The following is a 14,085-nucleotide window of genomic DNA, read 5'->3' as shown; positions in this document are numbered from 1 at the left end:
GATAAATTTGTCTCTCAAAAAAAATTTTTTAAACATGGAAAAGCTAAAAATGTACATATAGAGGCATGTCAAAAGCCTACCTCTCTTTCATTAAGTTTGGTATTTGCATTTAGAGAAGAAGTTGCATCAGTGTAAGCTGTACAACACATTTTTTTAAATGCGCTCTTATTATTTAACTGATATAGTAAGTATTCACTAAAATTTCTGTTACTTTAGTTTCAGTCGGAATTTTCGATGAAACAGTTGACGGAACTAGAAGTTCGAGTTTAAGTCAAAGTGAATATTGAAGCATGCATTTCGAAAATCAGATTAATTCAAGGTCGAAAGTTCACCCTTTTTTAGAGAGAAGGGCAGATCCTTTCAGTTTTATTTTTTTGAGACTTGACTATATTTGGTTTGATTCTTTGCATTTTTTCATAATACCAAAACGCTTAGGCATTCTATACATAGTTCACAGAGCATAATTTCAAATTTAAATTCAACAAGATAACTTCAGCTTTAAGAATTGAACAGTTTGGGTTATATCTCAGCTTTTAGTAAAAACACATGTAATAAAAATGTTTACATTAATCCTCTTACAAAGGCTGTTTCAAGTAGCTAGTTTTTTCTCGTACTATTGCAGATTACGTTGTAGATGCATTAGGATTTTTCGGAAGCAAGAGACATTGAAACATTAGCAACCGCCGTCGCCGGGAATCGAACCACGAACCTCTGGAATAACGGCCCAGCCTGCAGAACCACTACACCACGAAGGAACTCTAGGAAGGCGGGAGAAATACTTTATAATGTAAACACTATGCTCTTTAATGTGGATTTTATTGGTCTAAAAATTGTTAAAATAACACGATTTAGGTTGTTTGTATCCGATATAAGGTTTGGGTCACTCGGTGAGTTAAAATAAACGCTGTCTTAGAATGTCGTTCGGTAAAAACTTTTTAACTCAACTATTTGTCCTTTGAGCCTTGCCTTTACTTACAATATAAAATTCCAAAAAATTAAGTTTTAAAATTAAGTTTCCCTGAAGATTTTAGAAGAATTTGACAATAATACAAAATTTATGGGAATATAAAGGTAAAACAATCTTGATATTCTTATGTAGAAGAAGAAATGTAGAAACACATTTAGAAAGAAATAGGAAAAGAACAGCAATTTGAAATGCACTTCAAAGAAATTGCGTGCTCAAGGAGAATATCCCGGAGATTTACACCATATTTTGCTAATGTTTTTCGCATAGTGCAGTGCGTCAAATATACTAGCAAATGAATCTGTACCAACCAATCTTCCCTTAAAAAATCTACCATAAAAAAAAACTTCCCTTTGATCTCGTGGTAGCCTTTATATAGACGTTCAGTATAATGGTAAAATTCGCTCACCTATTTTACTCTGACCAAATGCTGATGAAGTGAAAAATGATACCTTTATTTATGTAAATGTACTAAGATATTTCGAAAATGTTTGGGGTATATAGCGAACAAAAAAATGTGGTTGATTTTTAATATATTTGACGAATGCCTGAAGAAAATGGCAAGACATTTAGAAGAAAAAAATGTTTTTGGCATAAAATTTAGTATTTTTTTTTAAATTTTAAAGTCAAATGTTTTAAATCTTATGTTATTTGTTTCTTGCAGAATTAAAAATAAAATATTTGTCTAAAATATGAATAATATTTTAAGAAACTGAAAGTAGGAGGATAAAATTGTGTAAAGCAGTGGCACAATGATAAAACTGTTCAAAGCAATACATGCAATTCAACCTAAATTAAGTTGTTGGCTGTACATTTTTCTTATTTATATATCTTTTCTGAATGGCCAATTCAACTGCGTGTTAACTGTGTTTTACTGTATTTTCTCTTTCAATAAATGCAGTTTTCAAATGTATCGTTGTCTGGGTAACAAAGTAATTTTTCAAAAAAAAAAAAAAAAAAAAAAAAAAAATTCAAATAAATTAAATCAAATTCTCGAAAATTACTTAAAATACGCAGATCGAATGTATAAGTAGAAAGGGTACTTTTCCGTTTCGCCGGCGCAAATCTCGCCAAGCAGTCTTTATTGGCGACAACATACATTATACACAAAAAAAATATTAAAAAAATGTTAGTCCTAAGAATTCTTTCTTTGAAGGCATAAACATTTTAATATCGCTTAAAATTTTATAAAAAGCCAATAAATAAAGACAATAAATTTATAAAAAGACATTAATTTAAGAATTTATTATGCTTTCATGGTTCAACATCCTGTTTAGCCGGTTCATATCACGTGACCCCAAGCGATCTCATCTCACGTATGCTACTCTACAAAAATATAATGCTCTCAGTAATTATCTACATTAATTTCAAGTTAAATCTTAATTTGGAACACAAGTTTAAATGCAAGAAATACTTCAATTCGTACCAATAGCTTACTCAGAAATTAAGTAAAACTGCAGTGCTTTACTTCGCTAATGCATTCTCATTAGAATTGATGAATTTAACCCTTGACTTTACCTTTTCTATATTTTCGGCTTCGGGTAAGCGCTGTGATTGCATCCTAATTGATTTAATTGCCGAAAATGGCCTTAGCCATAAAACTGAACTATTTGAATGAGGCGTAAAAGGTTACCAGCGAGAATATTCCGTTTGGCATCGGTTGTACCATTATTGGCGACTTTATCGCTTGCGCCGGTAAAACGGAAAAGTACCGTAGAAAGTTTTAAAACAATTATTCGAAAATAAACTGGGCAATAAAATTCTCAAAAGGAAAAAATATCTGAAAATAAGAATAGTGGTTAAAATATATAACGTAAAGTTATTTGAAAGAATGAATTATGCACTTTTTATCTGCTCGCTCACAATGAAAAAGAAAGGAAAATAAGTTACCATTAATTAAGAATTTCGCCAAGAAAATTCTTGACGCAAACTGAAAAAAGCGCTCCAAGATAAATTTTTGAATTTCTCTGTAAGTTTCTTACCAAAGTTAAAAAAAATCTAATATTTAGGCATAATTTGAGTCATAGAATCGAAATGCGGAAAAAGCTTCGTATGTCATTTCGAAATAAGCCCGATTTAGTTTCAAAATACCTACCTTAGAAAATTATATGTAAAATATGTATAGATAATGTATCTATAAATTATATGTATAGATAATGTAAACGCGAAAAATTCTATTTTGCTATATATAAATCTAACATATATCCTAAGTCGCGCTTTCGAGACATGAAATATGGAAATAAATTTCATTGATTGGCCCAGTACAACGAGAGATAAAAAATCTCTATCATTGTTTTTGTTGAGAGTGTTCAATGATATATCTTTGATTCACAATATATAGAAATTATGTTTGCAAAAAACTTAAAAATGACTTTCATTACCCCTGAACAGCTGTCAGGATCATAGACAATACAATAAATATATTTCAACAGTTTGCGATGTCAGAACATTTTTAACTGAATTTGATTTTTCAGAATTTAAGTTCGAAAATCAATGAAAGTTCTTCTAAAAACAAACCAAAGAACATTTCGTTGATTTGAAAAGTTAAAGGAAATATTTTCCCTTTGAAATAAATTCGATTTTGAGTTTCTGACTTCTACTTGAACATTTTTGAGTAGCGCAACGTAAAATAAATTTTAAATTAACAGGAAATGATTTGGAAGCAAAAACGAAATTCTTCTGAAACTTTCATTGCAGAGTAAACAAAATAGGAAAGAAAAATTTCTTATCAAACTCAAGTTGAAAATGCAATTTAATTCTGGACTCTATACTGAAAGCATTGAGATATACGTGCTTAAAACAATATTAATTTTTATGGCAACATTTTGAAATAAATTAAAATGAATTATGACTTGTAAAATTTGTTTTAGATTTTCAATAATTCTGTTCTTTATGCCATTCATCATTATTTCATCGCTATTTAACAGAAAAATCTTGCAGAGGAAAGAAATTTCGTTTCAGAACGGCATTCAGACATTTCTAAAAGCTATCTTTCTGTGTAAAGAATTTTTTGTTTCTTGAGAGTTCTTTGAGCGTGTTTAATTATGCTTCTGTAAATTATTCGCGTCAGTAAATTCTCTCAGCTTTTCGATTTATTTGTGAGTAACTTGTACTCCCAAAAGTTTGTATATGTTGTACTGAAGCAGCATGCTATATGCGATATTTTTATTTGGATCTCTGAACCAACCTGTAGAGGTGGTTTTACTGTTACTATATTGATAGTGCAAGAAAGATGTATTTACAAGCATAATTTTTTACAAGAATCAGTATTTACAAGCAACTGTTTACAAGCATCAGTCATTAAATATATATAGATAGATAAAATATATACAGATATAATAAAATACGATGGCCCCTTTTATCATTGTTAAAACATCATCTCCCGTCCTTTCAAAGCTCGAAAACTACATATATATTTATTTACATTTAGATTATTTCTTACCGTGTTTTATGAATAAAACAGCGAATAGCGCAGAAAATGTTGATAGATACCAAAACATAAAGTACCTTTTCATTCGAAAGCTTAACAGTTAGATAAAAGAATGACCATATCCCCCCTAGAATTATGAAATCCCCTTTTAGTTAAAAGTCTCTGCCTTAGAAGCAAAATCGAAATTATAAATTCTAGAATTCTTGTTACAAAGATAATTACCACATTTTTCCCCATTTTAATTCCTTGTACGAAGTGAAGCAAATTATGTAAACGCGAAATATTTCGGGTATCATATTTTAAACGAAAATATGCACTTTGAACGTCGCCGAATTCATTCTGACTATTTGCTTGCGTGCCGTCTAAGAACACAATAAAGTACGTTTTATTCCAAAACGATTGTAAAATCGTTTTAAAATGGATTTTTTTTTCGTGATGTCTGTATGTATGTATATATCTATCTCGCTTAACTCAAAAACAAATAGCCATTAAAAGTTGAAATTTTGTATATGGGAGTGCTGTAACATCTTGTTGTGCACCTTGCTTTTCTATTGCAATCAGCAGTACCAAACGTATATGTATAATCACTCCTTCCCTATATGTGTGTGTGTGTGTGTGTGTGTGTGTGTGTGTGTGTGTGCATGCACTTCTCTTTTTTCGGCTTTAAAGTCATTACCCGTCATTTATTTTCACAATCGTTGGTTGAAGTCTAAACATAAAAGTGCTTTCCATGAAAAAAATATTCGTGCTTTGGAAATGCCAAATTAAAAATAATAATAATTTTGAACAAATAACGAATATGACGGGAGTGATCTCCCGTTTCCTGTATTTACATATGGCAAATTATTTTAAATTTATTAAAGTATTTACATTTGGCAAATCGTTATGAAAAAATAAAATTGCAAGAAGTTTGACTTCCGTACGACAAAATTTGGCCGGAATATTTAATATTAAAAAATTGAAATTTTGAGTCATTTTTAACTTGCCTTGAGGAAACGGTTAATTAAGTTAGAATAATTTGAAGAAATAAGTTTAAATGAAGTGAGGTATAAGATATATATAACTTAATAGTTTGTAAAAGGAAATCATGTGGTACGTACATTGAATTTCTTTTTACTAGTTTTATTGCGCCAAAGTCAAGAGAAGTAAAGTATGCAAACTATTTAATTTCTGAAAGACGCGGTTACAAATAAGAACATAACAAATGAAAGTAGTCTTGAATAAACTACGGGTAGTTATTCGTAATATTATTTCCTTAAAAGATACCTACATTCCCATAACAGATACAACATACTAACATTAAAATACATACTAATAACATACTAAAACATACTAATATTAGAATCACAATATCTAATACGATCTTCTAATTTCTACTCCCCTGTAACTTGAATCTCGCCCTTTCTTGTTATTGTTTCTGCTACTCCTTAGGTGTCAAATCGTACATAAATATTTAGGAAAGATAGTGACTTATTGAAATCGTAAACTGAATGTCAGTTAGAGTTTACTTCGTTCTGATGGATTGATTCTTGTATTACAGCGGAAAGAAATTAAACAAGGAAAAGATTTGGCATTACCTTCGCAGGTAATCTGAGAAGGTTTGACTTTGTTAATAAGGCGAAAACAATCACTACGTGGACGAATCTATTTTAAAATTAGGAGAGTAGATTCTTTGAACGCTTTGAGGAAAAGGAAAATTATTGAATATTTTAAAAATCAGAATCTGGTTGTAAAATGCTAGGGGAGAATATTATAGTGTACTGAGAAATACATTTATTCAAAATACTGTGTATGTATATTAAAGATCAAAAACTTCATCTATAAAGTACACTAATTCTTTAATTTTCAACGAAATTCATTATAATGCAACATGATTGCTTCTTTAAAAAATATTCATGACGATTAACATCAGTATAATTAGACAGAAGAGTTATTTATTTAATTTCTTTTCCATTTATATCCAGTCATATAAAATTCTTTAATGTTCTACTTATTTCAGTTATAATACATTTAAATACTTTGATTATGGGAAAACATTTATATTATTCCTGTAGTAACATATCTTGAGTTTTTGCACGATGAATTTCACATTCATGAGAGTAGTAACGCATGTGAGCAAAATGTATTCGTCCGCGTAGCGATTCTTTTCGCCTTTCTAATAAACGACTGAAATGTCGCAACAATCTGCGAAGATCACGTCGAACCTTTTCCTTCTAACTGTGGAATCTTATGTCAGTTTAATGCAAGACTCGATCCACCACGGCGGAGCAAACCTGAAATCGCATTAAATCTACGGTTTCCCTGAGTCGGCTGCACGTTCGTGTTCTCTAATTACTTATGCATTATTGGAGACCTAAGGCATAGCAGTAGCAATAATAAGAACGGGTGAGATAAAACTTACAGGGAAGTAAAAATGAAGATATCTTATTGGGTACTATAATTTTAATATCCCTACCTATTCTTACTGGAGTTTCGATTTTTTTATGTTAAACAACCTGTACTTATTCCACGACTACTTTTCATTTGTAATGGTCTTGTTGCAACTGCGTTTTTTCGAAATTAAATGATTCGCATAAGTACTCCATCTCCATTTTAGGCAGATAAAACTTAAAAAAAAAGAGAGCATATGCGAGGGAAACGGTATATTATTAAAAATGAAATGAATAATATGTATGTATTTAAAAGGTGTACAGATTATATATATATATATATATATATATATATATATATGTTGCATTATAATGCATATATATATATATATATATATATATATATGAATAACAAATGTATATATATATATATATATTATACATTTGTAATTCAGATCCAGAGCATAAAACGAATTATGTTCAATGCCTATAACCAACTTCTTATTAATCAATAACGGTATAATAGGGTTGCGGATTCACGGGGTCATGTTTGAAGAAGGAAGAGTTAAGTTTGTTTATTGCGCAAAGATTTGCGAAATTATTATCGAAAATCTTCAACGAAAACAAAACTACCTACGAAAAATACAAAAAGAAAAATTGTTGGGATAACAATGTCGATATAACAAAAGATGTAATAGCATTTGGAAACTGTTTTGACCAAGAACGAATTAGACATTTATACTTAACCATCTGTCCAAATTATTTTTTTCAGAATTTTGTAAAAAATTAAATATTCGGTTTTGAAAACAGAAATTCTTATAACCTAAATTTTGCGTACTCTTTAAAAATATTCGATTTTTCTTTCAAATGCAAAATGCAGTGTACTTTAGTTTTGAAAGATTCATGTATCATGCACATACCTTAATTAAAAAGGTACCAACATTAATGAAAAAAAGAAGAGGACGAGCTGTAAATTCACTAAACACTGGTAGTTTAAACGAATCTCTGCGAACGAACTGGCTATATGGAGATGTTTTCATTGTTTATATCTTGTGTAACGTAGACACGGGCCAGTTTAAAAAAAAATCCTCCTTCCTTCCCACAGGGGGATAGTCTTTAAGTTGTTTTGTCAGCTTCACCATAGTTAAAATAGATGCTTTCTGTATTAGCTTTATCCCACCCCCAAAAAATTCAAAAGATGGTCTTTTTTCCCCGCCAATGTTTTTTGTTGTTTATTTTAAGTCAAGCTCTTTTAACCTCTTTTCGTCTTTTAACTCAAAACTGAAACAGATGGAAAATTTTGTACTCATTATATAGGGTGGCCCAGAAGTCACTTTACATTTTGAAAATTAAATAACTTTTTTTCTATTAATATATTTCTTTTTCTCTTTTCAGAATTAAAAAATATAATCCCTGGAAATTTTTGGCATGGATAAGTTTACAACAGAACAACGAGTGAAGATAATTGAATTTTACTTTTAATAATTGAATTTTACTGCTGAGAAATATCGAGACATGCTAGCGAATTTTGTTCAACCTCAGTTAGTAAACATGGCAGGGTATTGGTGGCAAAAAGATGGAGCAACTGCACATACTGCTAGAGCCACAATGCAGTTGTTAACTGCAATGTTTCAGGATCGGATAATCTCTCTTAAATCCGATTTTGAATGGCCTCCACGTTCTCCTGATTTGACAGCTCCGGACTTTTGGCTTTGGGGATATCTTAAAGACAAAGTGTATGCAAATAAGCCCCGAACTATTCAAGAACTTAAGGCAAACAACCTCAGATGTTAAGAAGTGTCATGGAGAATAGCTTAGAAAGAACTCGACTTTGTGAAGACGAGAATGGAGGCTATTTAAAAGACATTATCTTTCGTCACTAAGTCAGAACTAACTTACACACTCTAAGTTTTCGAATAAAAAAGAATTCATTAAATACACTCATTTAAGAAAAAGTTATTGAATTTTCAAAATGTAAAGTGACTTCTGGGCCACCCGATATATAAAGTGTGATTCCCATTCGACAAAATTTGATATTAAAATCGAAGAGGCCCACCAGTGGCCGAGCCAGTAAAGGTGCTGAACATTGGTAATTTGCCGGGGCTCGACAAACGGGCTGGCTCTATGGACATTTTCGTGGTATTTCGCATGGAAAACGAATTAGTTTTCTTTATATGTTTTCGAAATTAAAGGTCGAGTGAGTCCTCCACGAAAAACATGCCTCTTATTAGACAGATAACTGTTGTGGGCTTTGCCAAACCATTTAAAGCCAAAGACCATACTCAGGGGCCGTACACAAAGTGAAAAGCGGAATTTTTGTATTTGTATGTAACTACAAATAAAATAACAGCTTAAAAAAGTTTCTAGCGTTTAAGATATTAAGTAACGAACATTTCTGTGCAAATATTTCAAAATGTATTTATGAATGTAAGTTCCTATTCACATAATCTTATAGAATGCTGATTTTAGAAAACATTTTTAGGCTTCGGTATTGGCATGCAATCAACTCATAATATCATTTGCTTTAACTATAAAAGAAAAATATTTGTTGGGTAATGATTTATTAATATCTCGGCCTATTTTTGTCTTATGAGATTCAAACCTTTTGTGTTTTATTTTTTGTTATAAGGATAAAATTTCTCTAAACATAAGTATACAGGGACCAGAGGAACTTCTAAAACGTTAGATTTCAAAAGTTTTTCAAAACCGATTTCTTTAAATTTAAAAATGCCCAAACAGGAATCTGTGTGTGATTTAAAATATTTTGTAACTGCATGTATGCATCTATGGCCAGCAATTGTGAAAATAAAGGCTGCTTTGTAATAACTAATAAAATCTATGGCCAGCGGTTGTAAAAATAAAGGCTACTTTTGCCGCTGGTTTGAAAATAAAGGCCAGCGGAAACTTTTGTAGACCCGATGTATAAACGTGATGCAAAAAACAAAAAAATTCTAATCTGCGTTTTACACAAATTTATGATTAATGCATTATTCATTTTTTTTGTAAATATTGTTCTTTAGTGTCATTTAGAATGTTTTTCATTTGTAACGATTTTTTATTATTATGGTTATTTATTTTCCCCCCTTCAGCTACGTTTGGCTTAACTGTCATGATCGATAATTCGTTTGATGACGTTTTCGAAATATTATAGAATGAATTTTTTTATCTGATCTACTCTCCTTCGAGATGGCATCCAACCTAAGGTCTTTATATACATCAAACGGAACTTTTTAAATTGAAACAAAAGATAAAATCGCTTAATGAAGTCGAAATATAGCACAGAACATCTCAGATGATAGAGACATGTCGCCGAGTAAGGAAGTAAGTCCCCTAGAATCTTGATTTTGATTTCAAGCAACGTTATGTCTTTTTAACGCGCCTCAAAGATAATGAGGAAATATTTAAAGCATGCCAACTTTTAAATAAATGACGAAATAAAGGAAATTGAACAACTAAAATCCTGTCAAACTAGCACGAATTGTGAGTAATTCAATACTTAAGTGAATATTGATAAAAAAATTCGAATTGCAGCATCAATGGTTGAAGAAGATAACTGCCTGCCACATTCTGAAACAAATTTCTAGAATCATTGTTTCATTGGTAGTTTGAAGAGCACTTTTTGCTTGCCGCTAAATTTGTCCATGACATTTTGATAACATTATCCGAATGATAATGAAAAGCTATGAGAAAAATATACGCTTCAGACTAGCAATGAATCATAATAATTCTAGAAATTTGTTTCAGTAAGTAACAGGTAGATATCTTCTTCAGTCATAGATGATGTAATTTGAGGTTTTTCATCACTCTTCAACCAAACGTTGAATTCCTCACAATTCATGTGAGCTTGAGAAGCTTTTAATCATTCCCCTTCTTTAATTTAATCATTTATTTAAAAAAGTTCTTCATTATCTTTTCTTAAATATGGTTACAAAACGTAAATATTGCCTTAATCCTAAGTAACTTAATTTCTTACTCGGCGACGTGTCTTAGTCGTTTGAGAAATTCCTATATTGTATTTTAAGCTCATTCAGAGATTTTATATTTTATTTGACGGTAGTATTTCAGTTTAGAAAAAAATCTGTTTAGTATATATAAGGACCTTAATTTGGATGACATGTCGATGGAGAGTAGAGTTGTTTAAAAAATTAATTCTGTAATATTTTGATAATATTAACCCAATTGTTGATCATCAAAAGAAAATCAAGAACTCTTAAACATGCCAAAATAAATGGCGAAATAAAGGAAGTAGAATAATGATGTAATAAATGACGAAATAAAGGAAGTTGAATAATGATGTATAATAAATCATGTATTTCCAGTGTTTTTGTATACGATCGAACGGGTGTTCAGCAGTTTGATAACGAAATTATGATAACATTAACCACGATTAAATTAAGCGACACCTACTACATTTCTTTTTATAGGCCACTTTAATAGAATTCTCCCAGACAAGAGTTATGAAATACCCAACTTCTCACTATCCATTTGGATTCTAGGGGGCGCATGGATCGCTCTACTGCGTCATCATCCAATGCTCCAGTCGTAGGTTACGAGAAAGTAGCGGTTTAAATACAGGCTGCCGAAACTCGAGGTTTATTGAGGTATTGTCTGTCGCTCGATTACTTCTGATTTGCTAGACTCTCTATCGTGTATTGAAATATTAGAAAATATCGAAACGTGTAGATATTTATTACTAACTTTAGGATTATTTTTACAATCTAAAAAGGTAAGTGTGCAAAAATTAAAAGCCATTAATTTAAAGAAAAAGTGTAAAATTGGGATATTTTGTTTAAAAATGCGAAACCTAAAACAATTGCCAAGTACTCTACGACAGCGTTATCAAACTAGCAGTCCCCAAAAGTAATTTTAGTAGTAATAGAAAATAAATATAAATTTTAATTACTTTTTCTATGCGATATTAGTTTGTTTATGTATGTTTTGATAAATTTTATCAAGCGAAATTAAAAATTTATTTAGCTTTTTTATCTTATTCATAAAAAAAAAATTCATTTTGTTAAAACAAAAAAGTTCTGATCCTTCAGCTGTTTTTAGACAATGTATTCGGCCAGCATGCAATTTGAATTTGAGTCTCTTGCTCTATGGTATCCAAAGTTTTTCAAGTTTGTAAAATATATATTAAAAATGTTGTTTCTTAATAACTTGTAACAATTTTACTTCTGTATCAATAGTAATTCTGTACCAATAGTTTGAGATATTGATTCTTTTTAAAAATCTTGAAAATATAGGAAATAATGAATTGATCAATTATGTGTGAAAAGAAAAAGAAAATAGATACAGTATTTGCTCCGTCTGAGCAGGGAATAAACACAGTTTTATGTATATTATTTACTGATATTGTATTTATCACCATTATTACTAGGCTTACTACAATATATTTTGCTGAAACCGAAACAATTTCGAGAAAATACTCACAAAAGACTATAAAACCTATAAGTACCCATGATTGAAAGATCTAAATAAAAAAGTTGTTAACAAAAGCAACAGCGAGTTGAAAGAGATTTTTTATTAATGCAGCTGAACATATCTTATTATTAAAATGTTATTAGATTTTATCATTAATGTAAACTTTCTTTAAAAATTCTTTATTATTTATTAATAAAAATTATGCATAATTTAATTTGCTGTTAATTTGGCAGCTTTGTAAAGCTTTTACAGTTGATTCAGCTGTTCTGCCTCCTTTTTCAGACTAAACGGTATTCAGACACAATAACACGCCGAATAAATACTAATTCAGAAGTCAAACAACAAAAATCAGCGTTAATTCACAAAATTTTCACAGGACTAGTTTCGATGGTTTTACCGAACCATCATCTTCAGCTGCAAAACCGCAAAACCGCATTTCAATTAGTAAACGGTATTCATTAAAGCGAATATTCTTTCGACTGGCGACGATGTACCTGACACGCTGAAAATGTGTTCTATTATTTGAGCAATGAAATTTTAATTTTAAATGACTGAAAATTGTAGCCATTTTTTTCACATTTGTTTTTCAAATTTCGTAAATATCTCATAAAAGCTTTTGCATTCAATACTTTATCAAAACTCTGATCCGTGTTTATTCTGTTATTTGCGAAAATGCTATTAATGATTTCACCTGAAACTTCACATTTTAGAACATGTTAATTCACCGTAATTTATCCAGATAAAAGATTATTATTTCATGCTTTCGGACTTTTAATACTGTTTCTAAAAGTTAAATGTAAGAAAGATATCTGTCATCATTTTGAGGGAAAAATCTAGATATCATTAAAATTCTATAGATTTAGATATAAAATATTTAGATTGGCAAATCTGTAGCCGAGTGTAACCAAATCACCGTTTGCCCCGAGGCTGTACTATTTTTGCTTCTCGTATTCAAAATTTTACCAAATGATGGGGACAAAATGACTAATTCGCCAGGATGCAAGGACCACATCATCAAACTGAGAGAGTCCCGATCAAAACGGATTGTCTGGCAAACCTAAATGTTACTACAGTACAAAGTCCGTAATCCGGACGCGATTCCGGATTAGGGGTTTTTCCAGATTATAGATCATCAATTTAAATCTGGTAAGGTGGCATGCAGAAATTATACAATTAAAAATATGAAATAAAGAGCAATTATGATCTAAAGGGTATCAAAATTTACAAAAAAGAAGCTTAATATTTGTTTACCTTATTAAACATTTCTTTCAATGTAAGTTGTTTAAGTTGCTTCGTTTGTTTTGCTAATACTTTCTTTTTAATTCTATAAACAGACTTAATTTCTTGTTCAGTTACAAAGTTCCACTGTAATTGCTGTGTCGGGAATACCGACTAACTTGTCAATCGAAATTTTTTCGTTTTCAATAACCTCTCTGTCACTTTCTATCGGAAGCGCGCATGGGTAAACGCTTTACGCGCATGCGTAAGTTTGTGGCTTTGAGGTCCGGATTATAGATCATTCCGGGTAATGGACGTCCGGATTACGGACTTTGTACTGTATAATTAAAATGTAACATAGGAATGTGTTTACACATTTTACAGAGGCTGTTCGCACATTTTTTAGATGATTTTGGTAAGCGGTAATAAAAAATCGTTTGCTGCAAAAAAAGTAATTGTAATTGTACTATGTTTTTAAAAGTCAAAATTATCGTCTGTGGCTTGACAGTTTTGTTATTATTGAAAATGGCGAATTTAACAAAGCAATGGTTCAAAGGCTACATTTACGCTCTTTCCGAAGAGAAATATGCAAACTCCGTTATCCAAAAACGACGTGACAGTCATGGTTTTGTGATATCTAAAGCGTCGATAGGGAGTATCATCAACAAGAAAGGAAAAAA

General features: G+C 30.7%; 1 protein-coding gene and 1 long non-coding RNA gene across 6 annotated transcripts in view; one reads left to right on the top strand and one right to left on the bottom strand.

Moving 5' to 3' along the window:
• LOC118192354 (protein O-mannosyl-transferase TMTC3-like) overlaps positions 1 to 14,085 on the top strand; it is a 495,624-nt gene that overhangs the window by 135,705 nt on the left and 345,834 nt on the right. For all 4 annotated transcript variants that reach the window (XM_085815135.1, XM_085815132.1, XM_085815133.1 and 1 more), the window contains exon 2: positions 8,159 to 11,489. The gene's annotated coding sequence lies outside the window, so the exon portion shown is untranslated. The remainder of the gene's footprint in view (positions 1 to 8,158; positions 11,490 to 14,085) is intronic.
• Positions 1 to 14,085, bottom strand: part of LOC146997592 (uncharacterized) — a 63,619-nt gene that overhangs the window by 33,317 nt on the left and 16,217 nt on the right. The gene's annotated exons all lie outside the window — the stretch shown is intronic.

This window comes from Stegodyphus dumicola, chromosome 4 (assembly GCF_044657685.1).
Source record: "Stegodyphus dumicola isolate Sdum_Otavi_A_Nest chromosome 4, ASM4465768v1".
Taxonomy (NCBI): Eukaryota; Metazoa; Arthropoda; class Arachnida; order Araneae; family Eresidae; genus Stegodyphus; species Stegodyphus dumicola.
This window is presented reverse-complemented; position numbering and strand designations above follow the sequence as displayed.